Consider the following 12,759-nt stretch of genomic DNA (forward strand, 5'->3'; position numbering starts at 1 on the left):
AGCACCAGTTTGGAATCCACACCTAGTCAAGCACGTCAAGAAATTAGAGAAAGTGCAAAGGTTTGCAACAAGACTAGTCCCAGAGCTACGGGGATTGTCCTACGAAGAAAGGTTGAGGGAAATCGGCCTGACGACACTGGAGGCCAGGAGGGTCAGGGGAGACATGATAACGACATATAAAGTACTGCGCGGAATAGACGAGGTGGACAAAGACGGGATGTTCCAGAGATGGGACACAGACACAAGAGGTCACAATTGAAAGTTGAAGACTCAGATGAATCAAAGGGATATTAGGAAGTATTTCTTCAGTCATAGAGTAGTCAAGCTGTGGAATAGCCTAGAAAGTGAAGTAGTGGAGGCGGGAACCATACATAGTTTTAAGGCGAGGTATGATAAAGCTCGTGGAGCAGGGAGAGAGAGGACCTAGTAGCAATCAGTGAAGAGGCAGGGCCAGGAGCTATGACTCGACCCCTGCAATCACAAATAGGTGAGTACAAATAGGTGAGTACACACATACACACATGGAATAACAAATAAGTGGGAGGAGTGGCATGAAAGAGTCAAAGAGGCATCACCAGACATCATAGCTCTCACAAAAACCAAGCTTACAGATACGATAACAGATGCCATCTTTCCAACGGGATACCAAATCCTGAGGAAAGACAGAGGGAACAGGGGGGGTGCAGGAGTGGCATTGCTGATCAAAAATCGCTGGAATTTTGATGAGCTGGAGAGAGGAGACAGTGGAGAAGAAAGTGATTACATAGCGGGAACGCTTCACTCTGGAGGTCCCAAGGTGGTAATAGCAGTGATGTATAACCCACCACAGAACAGCAGGAGGGCAAGGCAAGAGTACGACGAGAGCAATAGAGCGATGGTTGACACTCTGGCTAGAGTGGCCAGAAGAGCTCATGCATGCAGGGCAAAGCTCCTGATCATGGGTGACTTTAACCACAAGGAGATCGATTGGGAGAACTTGGACCCGCATGGGGGCCAAGATACATGGAGGGTTAAGATGATGGAGGTGGTACTGGAAAACTTCATGTACCAACACGTAAGGGACACTACAAGAGAGAGAGGAGAGGATGAACCAGCAAGGCTGGACTTAGTATTCACTTTGAGTAGTGCAGATATCGAGTACATCACATATGAAAGACCCCTTGGGGCCAGTGACCATGTGGTTTTAAGCTTCGAATACACAGTAGAGCTACAAGTGGAGGGAGAAGCAGGAAGGCCAGGACGAATGAAGCCAAACTACAAGAAAGGGGACTACACAGGAATGAGGAACTTCCTGAACGGGGTTCAGTGGGACAGAGAACTGGCAGGGAAGCCAGTTAATGAGATGATGGAATATGTAGCAACAAAATGCAAGAAGGCTGAGGAGAGGTTTGTACCCAAGGGTAACAGGAATAATGAAAAAGCCTGGATGAGCCCATGGTTTACCCAAAGGTGCAGGGAGACAAAAACCAAGTGTGCTAGGGAATGGAAGAAATATAGAAGGCAAAGGACCCAAGAGAATAAGGAGAGCAGTCGTAGAGCCAGAAACGAATATGCACAGATAAGAAGGGAGGCCCAAAGACAATATGAAAATGACATAGCAGCGAAAGCCAAATCTGACCCGAAACTGTTGTACAGCCACATCAGGAGGAAAACAACAGTCAAGGACCAGGTAATCAGGCTAAGGAAGGAAGGAGGAGAGACAAGAAATGACCGTGAAGTATGTGAGGAACTCAACAAGAGATTCAAAGAAGTGTTCACAGAGGAGACAGAAGGGGCTCCAGAAAGACGGAGAAGTTGGGCACACCACCATGTGCTGGACACAGTGCACACAACCGAGGAAGAAGTGAAGAGGCTTCTGAGTGAGCTAGATACCTCAAAGGCATTGGGGCCAGATAACATCTCCCCATGGGTATTGAGAGAGGGAGCAGAGGCGCTATGTGTACCCCTAACAATATTCAATACATCTATCGAAACAGGGAGATTTCCTAAGGCATGGAAGACAGCAAATGTAGTCCCAATCTTTAAAAAAGGAGACAGACATGAAGCATTAAACTACAGACCAGTGTCACTGACATGTATAGTATGCAAAATCATGGAGAAGATTATCAGGAGAAGAGTGGTGGAACACCTAGAAAGGAACGATCTCATCAACAGCAGCCAACATGGTTTCAGGGATGGGAAATCCTGTGTCACAAACCTACTGGAGTTCTATGACATGGTGACAGCAGTAAGACAAGAGAGAGAGGGGTGGGTGGATTGCATTTTCTTGGACTGCAAGAAGACGTTTGACACAGTTCCACACAAGAGATTGGTGCAAAAACTGGAGGACCAAGCAGGGATAACAGGGAAGGCACTACAATGGATCAGGGAATACTTGTCAGGAAGACAGCAGCGAGTCATGGTACGTGGCGAGGTGTCAGAGTGGGCACCTGTGACCAGCGGGGTCCCACAGGGGTCAGTCCTAGGACCAGTGCTGTTCCTGGTATTTGTGAACGTCATGACGGAAGGAATAGACTCTGAGGTGTCCCTGTTTGCAGATGACGTGAAGTTGATGAGAAGAATTCACTCGATCGAAGACCAGGCAGAACTACAAAGGGATCTGGACAGGCTGCAGACCTGGTCCAGCAATTGGCTCCTGGAGTTCAATCCCACCAAGTGCAAAGTCATGAAGATTGGGGAAGGGCAAAGAAGACCGCAGACGGAGTACAGTCTAGGGGGCCAGAGACTACAAACCTCACTCAAGGAAAAAGATCTTGGGGTGAGTATAACACCAGGCACATCTCCTGAGGCGCACATCAACCAAATAGCTGCTGCAGCATATGGGCGCCTAGGAAACCTCAGAACAGCATTCCGACATCTTAATAAGGAATCATTCAGGACCCTGTACACCGTGTACGTTAGGCCCATATTGGAGTATGCGGCACCAGTTTGGAACCCACACCTAGCCAAGCACGTAAAGAAACTAGAGAAAGTGCAAAGGTTTGCAACAAGACTAGTCCTAGAGCTAAGAGGTATGTCCTACGAGGAGAGGTTAAGGGAAATCAACCTGACGACGCTGGAGGACACGAGAGGTAGGGGGGACATGATAACGGCATACAAAATACTGAGAGGAATTGACAAGGTGGACAAAGACAGGATGTTCCAGAGATTGGACACAGTAACAAAGGGACACAGTTGGAAGTTGAAGACACAGGTGAATCACAGGGATGTTAGGAAGTATTTCTTCAGCCACAGAGTAGTCAGTAAGTGGAAAAGTTTGGGAAGCGATGTAGTGGAGGCAGGATCCATTCATAGCTTTGGGCAGAGGTATGATAAAGCTCACGGCTCAGGGAGTGACCTAGTAGCGATCAGTGAAAAGGCGGGGCCAGGAGCTCGGACTCGACCCCCGGAACCTCAACTAGGTGAGTACAACTAGGTGAGTACACACACACAGGCAGCTCAGAAGAAAAGTCACACACACAGGAGCTGCTGAATCTCTGCAATAAAGACAACCTAAACCAACAGATAGTGGAGCCAACAAGACTGGAGAACACACTTGACCTTATTTTCACAAATAATGAGGACCTGGTAGGAAACAACAATATCAAAAACAACTAATTCTGATCACAATTTCATCGAAGTCCAGACTTACACTCATAGGGATCCTGATCAGCAGAATGCATACAGCTACGAGGGTGCCTTCACCAAATTTATCTTCAACAACATGAACATCAACTGGGATCAGGGAAACCATGTCCTAACTGAAACATGGGAAGATATCTTAAATAACATGGATCCAAACCAGTGCCTTGAAAGGATCAAGTTTCTGGCAGCTGAAGTATATTCAGGGTATATTCCCCTAAGAATAAAAGAAGAGAAGAAGTAAACTGGCCTCTTAGGAAAACTTCAAGCACTGGGAATTGCAGGCTCTACGCTATGTCTCCTCAGTGATTACCTTCATGGTAGATCTCTGAGTGTAGTTCTCAATGGAACGGAATCAGCAAGACATCCTATTGGGGCAAGTGTTCCACAAGGTAGCGTACTGGGTCCATTGTTATGGAATGTCTACTTCAACGACCTTCTTCATCTCATCCCATAATCACATGCATATGCAGACGACTGTACACTGACATTCACTTATCCAAGAGAAAAAATGCCAGCTGCTCTAAGCTACATCAATCACCAGCTGAGAGCTATATCAGCTTGGGGAAATAGATGGCAAGTAACATTTGCACCTGAGAAAACGCAAATGATGATCGTCTCTAGGCACCATGATGGTAATGCTGGTGCAGTAGTAAGGATGAATGGGAGGGTGTTGGCACCTGGAGAAGAAGTTGATATCCTTGGGGTGAAATTTGACTCCAAACTAACCATGAAGAACCATGTTGTGAATCCTGCAAACAAGGCAGCCAGGAAGCTTACAGCACTTCGCCGTATCTCGCATCTGCTTGACAGTAGGGGTTGCAAGATCCTGTACGAGGCGCAAGTACGCTCACACCTTGAGTATGCTCCACTTTCTTGGTTTGCCTGCCCCCCCATCTCATCTGCGACTGCTTGACAGAGTAGAGAACAGAGCAAGACGTCTCATCTCTCGCCTGGACCCATCCTGGATAGATCTGTCATTTCAGCAGAGCCTTCAACACAGGAGGGATGTGGGTGGCCTTACTGTTATGTACAAGGCCAATATTGTCAAAATACCACACTTGGATCCACTTCGAGGACAGCGTGAAACAAGCTTTTATGTCACAAGACGGGCAGAAAGCAGCAACTTCACTCTGGCTGTACCCTTCTCCAGAACATCACTCCATCTGAGATCATACATACTCAGGATGACTCGAGTATGGAACACATTCGTACAGCATAACGATGTCAACGAGATAAAGTCAGTTGATCAAATGAAAATGCTGGCCCACAGATGGCTCCAACTTCATCCTGTTCCCTACTTGTATGTCTCATAACAATAAAAATGCTTTCAAATGAGCTGAAGTAGGTAACAGCTCTTAGCTTAATAAGTGTAAAATCGACAATCCAAGTGATTTAAATGTATGCCAGATTTCTGACATAACTCTAACTTTACTGGACTTTGAAAAAGCCATTGACAACATGCCCATGCATCCAGCCCCAGGCTCAGACTCGTGGAACTCCGTGTTCATTAAGAATTGCAAAAAAAAAAAACTTTCATGTGCCTTAAGTATGCTATGGAGAGGGAACATAGACACGGGTGAAATCTCGTGTCTATGCTCCCTCACTAGAAACAACGGATATAGCCTACTCCATAAAGGTGGCAGCAAAGCAGTAGCTAAAAACTGTAGATCAATGGCTCTAATGTCCCACATCATAAAAATCTTTGAAAGAGTTCTAAGAATCATGACTGCAAATCACTTGGATTCCCAGCAGTTGCACAATCTAGGGCAGCATGGGCTCAGAGCAGGTCGATCCTGCCTCTCGGAACTACTTGGCCACTATATGGTCGTGGATGCACTGGAAGACGAACAGAATACAGATATAGCATACACAGATTTTGCAAAAAGCCTATGAAAAGTGAGTCCATGGTGTAATAGCGCATAAATGCGGGCTAAAGGGATAACCGGCAAAGTGGGCAGATGGATCTTCAACTTTTTAACCTATCGAACACAAAAAGTAGTGGTAAACAGAGTTAAGTCGGCGTTGCAACAGTGAAAAGCTTTGTTCCACAAGGCACAGTACTCGCTCCCTTCCTGTTCCTCATCCTCATATCAGACATAGACAGAGTTGTAAACATAGCACTGTGTCATCCTTTGCAGTCGATACTAGATTCTGCATGAGTGTGTCATCCATTGAGGAAACGGTAAATCTCCAAGCAGATATAAACCAAGTTTTCCAGTGGGCAACGGAAAACAATATGATGTTCAAGGAGGACAATTTTCAACTATTAAGTTATGGAAAACTGGAGGAAATAATAACTAGGACTGAGTATACTACTAACTCTAATCATTCAATAGAGTGGGAAAGCAGTGTGAAGGACCTGGGAGTGTTAATGTCAGAGGATCTCATCTTCAAGGATCACAACAATACACTATCACATCTGCGAGGAAAATGATAAGATGGATAATGAAAACCTTCAAAATAAGGGTGTCAGGCCAATGATGATCCTTTTTAAATCACTTGTTCTCTCTAGGCTGGAATACTGCTGTACACTAACGTCTCCATTCAAGCAGGTGAAATTGCAGATCTAGAGAATGTACAAAGAACCTTTACTGCACATATAAGTTCCATCAAACGCCTTAACTACTGGGAACGCTTGGAAGCACTTGACTTGTACTTAATGCAGTGCAGGAAAGAGAGATACATCATAATCTACCCTTGGAAAGTCCTAGAGGGATTGGTCCAAAATCTGCACACAGAAATTACTCACTATGGAAGTAAAAGACTGGGCTGACGGTGCAATAAACCGCCAATGAAAAGTAGGGGCTCCTTTAGTACACTAAGAGAAAACACAATAAGTGTCCAGGGCCCAAGACTGTTCAACAGCCTCCCACCAGGCATGAGGGGAATTACCAATAGACCCCTGACTGCCTTCAAGACGGAACTGGACAGATAGCTCAAGTCAGTATCCGATAAGCCGGGATTGGACAACGTGCGACCAGTAGTAGCAGCCAGGTTGATCAGGCCCTGATCCACAGGGAGGCCTGGTCAAGTACTGGACCACGGGGGCGTTGAGCCCCGGAACACCCTCCAGGTAGGTAGATACACACACACACACACACACACACACACACACACACACACACACACACACACACACACACACACACACACACACACACACACACACACACACAAAGGGAGCCCAAATTGAACCGGGCAAGACCCAACCACTGGTGGCTGAGTTGTGAGACGGAGCTAAGGTATTGAGGTGGACCAACCGTCCCTCCATTGACAGCCTCTGTTGCTGTCTTTCTCACTGCCCGCCTGTCAACCTGTTCATGCCCTCCCCTTTCTCATCTCTCTCTCTCTCTCTCTCTCTCTCTCTCTCTCTCTCTCTCTCTCTCTCTCTCTCTCTCTCTCTCTCTCTCTCTCTCTCTCTCTCTCTCTCTCTCTCTCTCAAAAAAAAAAAAAAAAAAAAAAAAAAAAAAAAAAAGAGACGAACACTGCAGTTGGCTTTCTGACCCATGCTAGGCAGCTCCTTTTCAAATCTTAACCCTTCTCACTCATATCTGTGTTACCTAATTTTAAAGCAACACAAGGTGTTAGTGTCAGTAGCTGTACTTGTCAGAGTGTTCTACTTATCTGTTAAATCAGTACTTTTACTCTATCATTTCTATATCTACATTCATCTAACTTGAAACCATTGTTTCGAAGGTTTTTCCTTGTTAGATTTAATCATCACTTTATTAATATCTCCTATATTTATACCTGTTTTCCACTTGTACACTTCAATCATATCTCCCCTCATTCTGTGTCCTCTCTCCCCCTCATCCTACGTCTTTGAAGAGAGTGCAAGACTCGTGGATCTCACTCTGTCTGCATGGCCAAGATTCCTTAAACATCCTGTAGTATACGGACCAGAACTTGACTGCATAACCTAATAAGGTCTTCCTAATGGTTTACCTACCTGGAGTCTACCTGGAGGGCATTCCGGGTGTCAACGCACCCGCGGCGGGATGTAGCGAGATACCGGTGGGATAGATCCAGATCACTTGCGGGATATGGCCAGATACCGGCGTGATATAGCTAGATACCGGCAGGATATAGCGAGATTCTGGCGAGATATATCCAGACACCGTCGTGATATAGCTACATACCGGTGTGTTACAGCTAGATAACGGCATGATAGAGCGAGATATTGGCGAGATATAGCCAGATACCGGCGTGATATAGCTAGATACCCGCGTGATATAGCCAAATACCTCCTTGACCAGTACTTTCTGTAGACTAACCTTGGGATTTCTGCTACTTATGCTTCATACTATGGTAATAACATCCGTTATGATAAAGTTCTACACTAGATATCAAGAGTTATTTTTATTCCTAAGGACTGTGACTTCATGTTTCCACAGTGAACTGCGACCTATCTACCTGGAGTCTACCTGGAGGGTATTCCGGGGATCAACGCCCTCGTGGCCTGGTCCATTACCAGGCCTCCCGGTGGATCAGGGCCTGATCAACGGGAATTTGTCTAAATCAATTCCAATTCTACAGCATCCTCCTTTGAATTCATTACTTAACGTATTTTTGTATTGTCAGTGAGTTTATTAATTTTAATTCTTTCATAGTCATTAATATGTAAATATTGGTATAAATGCCGACAATATGATAAGTATAAATACAAAATACAAAGCAACAAGTGAGATATTCACTACAGCTATGATTCACTTGCTAAGACTTTAGCCAATGCAGACAACACAAGGACATAGAACAGAAACGTTAAGAAGCAATCATGGTGAAGTTAAGGAAATAAGAACATTAAGTACTGTAGTAAACCAGTGGCCCATGTAGTAGCAGTAGTAGTAGTAGTAGTAGAGATGCTGAACACCACAAAGGAGTTGAAGTTCTAACAATAAAGATCGAGAACCAAAACCTAGTCATCGTGATTGTATATAAGCCACCAGATGCAACCTCCCAACAGTTCAAGGAACAGCTACTGGCAATTGATTACTGTCTGGAAAGCCTTCCAGCTCCATTCCCAAACATCTTACTGCTTGGTGATTTCAACCTACGGCATACAAAATGGAAGGGATACAAAATACTATAATAGACACAATCCCTGGAGGCAGCCCAGATGAAAGATCACACACACATGAGCTACTAAATCTCTGCGATGAACAAACTAAGTCAGCAGATAGTGGAGCCAAAAATACTGGAAAACACACTTGACCTTATCTTCACAAATAATGAGGACCTGGTAAGAAACATAACAGTATCAAAAACAACTAATTCAAATCACAATCTAATCGAAGTTCAGCCTTACATGCACAGGGATCCTGATCAGCAAATGCACGTAGCTGTGAACGTGTCTTCACCAAATACAACTTCAACAACAAGAACATCAACTGGAACCATATGAACCATGTCTTTTATGAAGCATGTTGGAAAGATATCTTAAATAACATGGATCCAAACCAGTGCCTTGAAAGGATCAACTTCCTGGCAACTGAAGTATGTTCAAGGCATAGTCCCCTAAGACAAAAGAAGAGAAGTAAACTGGAGAGAGAAAGATGCTCCCTCTACAGAAGATGATGAAGAATCAATGAGCTCCTCAAGAACACTAGATTATCTGATACACGAAAGGAAGCGCTGACCAGGAAAGTGGAAAGTATCGAGCTTAAGTTAAAGGACTCTTACATGACCCAGGAGGAGCTAAAAGCGATTAGTGAAATTGAAAGAAATTCGAAATATTTCTTTTCATATGCCAAAAATAAGGCAAATACCACATCTAGTAATGGGAACTCTGTGTTTATTAAGAACTGCAAGAAACCCCTTTTGCATGCCCTAAGTACACTATGGAGAAGGAGCTTAGACGTGGGTGAAATTGCACAGTCACTGAAAACAACAGATATAGCCCCACTACATAAAGGTGGCAGCAAAGCATTAGCTCTAACATCCCACTTCATAAAAATCTTTGAAAGAGTGCTAAGAAGCAGGATTGCAAATCATTTGGATTCCCAGAAACTGCACAATCCAGGGCAACATGGGTTCAGAGCAGGTCGCTCCTGCGTCTCGCAACTACTGCTTCACTATGATATGGTCTTGGATGCACTGGAAGAAAAACAGAATAAAGATGTAATATACACAGACTTTGCAAAGGCTTTGACAGGTGCGATTATGGCGTAATAGCGCACAAAATATGTGCAAAAGGAATAACTGGCAAAGTGGGGGAAATGGATCTTCAACTTTCTGACCAATCGAACACAAAGAGTAGTGGTCAGCCGAGTTAAACGGAAGCTGCCATAGTGAAAATCTCTGTTCCACAAGGCACAGGACTTGCCCCCGTCCTGTTCCTCATTCTCATATCAGATATAGACAGAAATGTAATCTACAGCACAGTGTCAACCTTTGCAGACGATACTAGGATCTGCATGAGACTGTCATCTATTGAGGACACAGTTAACCTCCAAGAAGATATAAACCAAGTTTTCCAATGGGCAGTGGAAAACCATATGATGTTCAATGAATACAAATTCCAATTACTCCTTTTTGGAAAACTGGAGGAGATAATAACTAGAACTGAGTATACTACAAACTCTGATCATACAACAGAGTGGAAAAATAATGTGAGGGACCTGGGAGAGGTAATGTCTGAGGTTCTCACTTTCAAGGATCAAAACAGTGCCAGGATCACAACTGCAAAGAAAATAATAGGTTGGATAATGAGAACGTTCAAAACAAGAGATACCAAGCCAGTGATGATCATTTTCAAATCACTTGTTCTCTCTAGGCTGGAATATTGCTGTACATTAGCATCTCCATTCAAAGCAGGTGAAATTGCAGATCTAGAAAGTGTACAAAGAACCTTTACTACACATATAAGTTCAATCAAACACCTCAACTACTGGGAATGCTTGGAAGTACTTGACTTGTACTCGCTGGAATGCTGGCGAGAGAGGTACATCATAATCTGCACTTGGAAAATCCTAGAAGGAATGGTCCCAAATCTGCACACAGAAATCGCTTTCTACGAAAGTAAAAGACTGGGCAGGCTGTGCAAAATGTCCCCATTGAAAAGTAGGGGAGCCATTGGTACATTAAGAGAAAACACCATAAGTGTCCAGGGCCCAAGACTGTTCAACAGCCTCCCACCATGCATATGGGGAATTACCAGTAGGCCCTTGGCTGCCTTTAGGAGGGAGCTGGACACATGCTTAAAGTCGGTGCCGGATCAGCCAGGCTTTGGTTCGTATGTTGGACTATGTGCAGCCAGCAGTAACAGGCCCTGATCCACCAGGAGGTCTGGTCGTGCACCGGGCCGCGGGGGCATTAATCCCCGGAATACCTTCCAGGTAGACAGCTGATGGTAGGATATATCGTTTTAAGGAGAATTCGTAATAATATTTTAGAGATGATGAAGCTACCTCTGTGCAGTGTGTCTGAAATGAAGAGTAGCGACTCTGTAAGGGATTATTGTTTGTTGGCGTCATTCCATTTCATCATGTGGCTGGTGGTGTTGTAGAGATGTGTTTGGATAGATGTGTTCCTAGGTTTCATGCTGTTTCCCCAACATATTCCGTGTCACAGCCTCCACAGGGGATTATTGAAACTCCCATTGTTCAAATTCTCCAGTTTGGTCCTTGTGAGGTATTTGATGGATGTGCTGCTGTTAATGCGACTCTACTGTTGCCTTCTTCAACTGTTCAGGAGACATTCAGGGCTATTTTGCTGTTCAGCAACCCACTACATGACAGCAAGGTAAAAAATGCAGAAATATTTTTCACTCCAGCTGATGGTCGCGCAGACCAACTAACTGACATTAGTACAAATCCCATAGCTCCTTTGCATAAGGAAGGTAGTAGAGCACAAGCTATAAATTACTTACCAGTAGCCCTAACTTCTCACATCATAAAAATCTTCGAAAGAATGATGAGACGGCAGATTACTAATTTCATGGATCAGCACAACTAGCATAACCCGAACCAGCATGGTTTTAGAGGAGGACGATCATTTTTGGTTAAGGGAAATCAACCTGACGACATTGGAGGACAGGAGAGATAGGGGGGACATGATAACGACATACAAAATACTGAGAGGAATTGACAAGGTGGACAGACAGGATGTTCCAGAGATGGGACACAGCAACAAGGGGACACAGTTGGAAGCTGAAGACACAGATGAATCACAGGGATGTTAGGAAGTATTTCTTCAGCCACAGAGTAGTCAGGAAGTAGAATAGTTTGAGAGCCGAAGTAGTGGAGGCAGGTTCCATACATAGCTTTAAGCAGAGGTATGATAAAACTCACGGTTCAGGCAGAGCGACCAGTGAAGAGGCGGGGCCAGGAGCTTGGAATCGACCCCTGCAACCTCAGCTAGGTGAGTACAACTGCTGAAACATTATGGCAGAATTACGGAGGCGTTTGAAGACGGCCAAAACGCAAATGTGATCTACACAGATTTTGCAAAGGCGTTTGAATAATACGATCATAGCATTATAAGGAAGGTAGACAGATGGATTTTCGGGTTCCTAACACACACAACACAAAAAAGTAGTAGTAAACAGAGCAAGATGCAGCATTAGCGAGGTAAAAAGCGCTGTACCCCAAGGCACACTCCTGGCACCTCTGCTGTTTCTCATCCTCACAGCAGACATAGATAAAAACGCCCGTCACACTTTTGTATCATAATTTGCCGATGACATTAAAATAAACGTGAAAGTCACTACGGTAGAGGACACTGAAAAAGTACAGGAAGACATAAGCAGGGTTCAGTGGTGATAAGTTCCAGCTGCTTAGGTATGGAAAGAATGAAGAACTCAAAAGGAACATTATATACAAAACTCAAGAGGGTCACTAAATAGAACGAAAGGAACACGTAAAAGACCTGGGAATAATTACGTCAGCTGACCTTTCTTTTAAAGACCATAACACGACAAAGATCACGACAGCCAGGAACCAGGAAGATGACGGGGTGGGTATTGAGATCTTTCAAAACAAAACATGGGAAATAACGCCGATGGTGACATTCTTCAAATCACTAGTGCTCCCTCATTTAGAATATTGCTCAGTGCTGACACCCCGTTCAAGCAGGAGAAATATCAGAGCTGGAACAAATACAGAGAACGTTTACGGCTCACATTGAGCCAGTAAAGCA

This window comes from Cherax quadricarinatus, chromosome 28 (genome assembly GCF_038502225.1).
Source record: "Cherax quadricarinatus isolate ZL_2023a chromosome 28, ASM3850222v1, whole genome shotgun sequence".
Taxonomy (NCBI): domain Eukaryota; kingdom Metazoa; phylum Arthropoda; class Malacostraca; order Decapoda; family Parastacidae; genus Cherax; species Cherax quadricarinatus.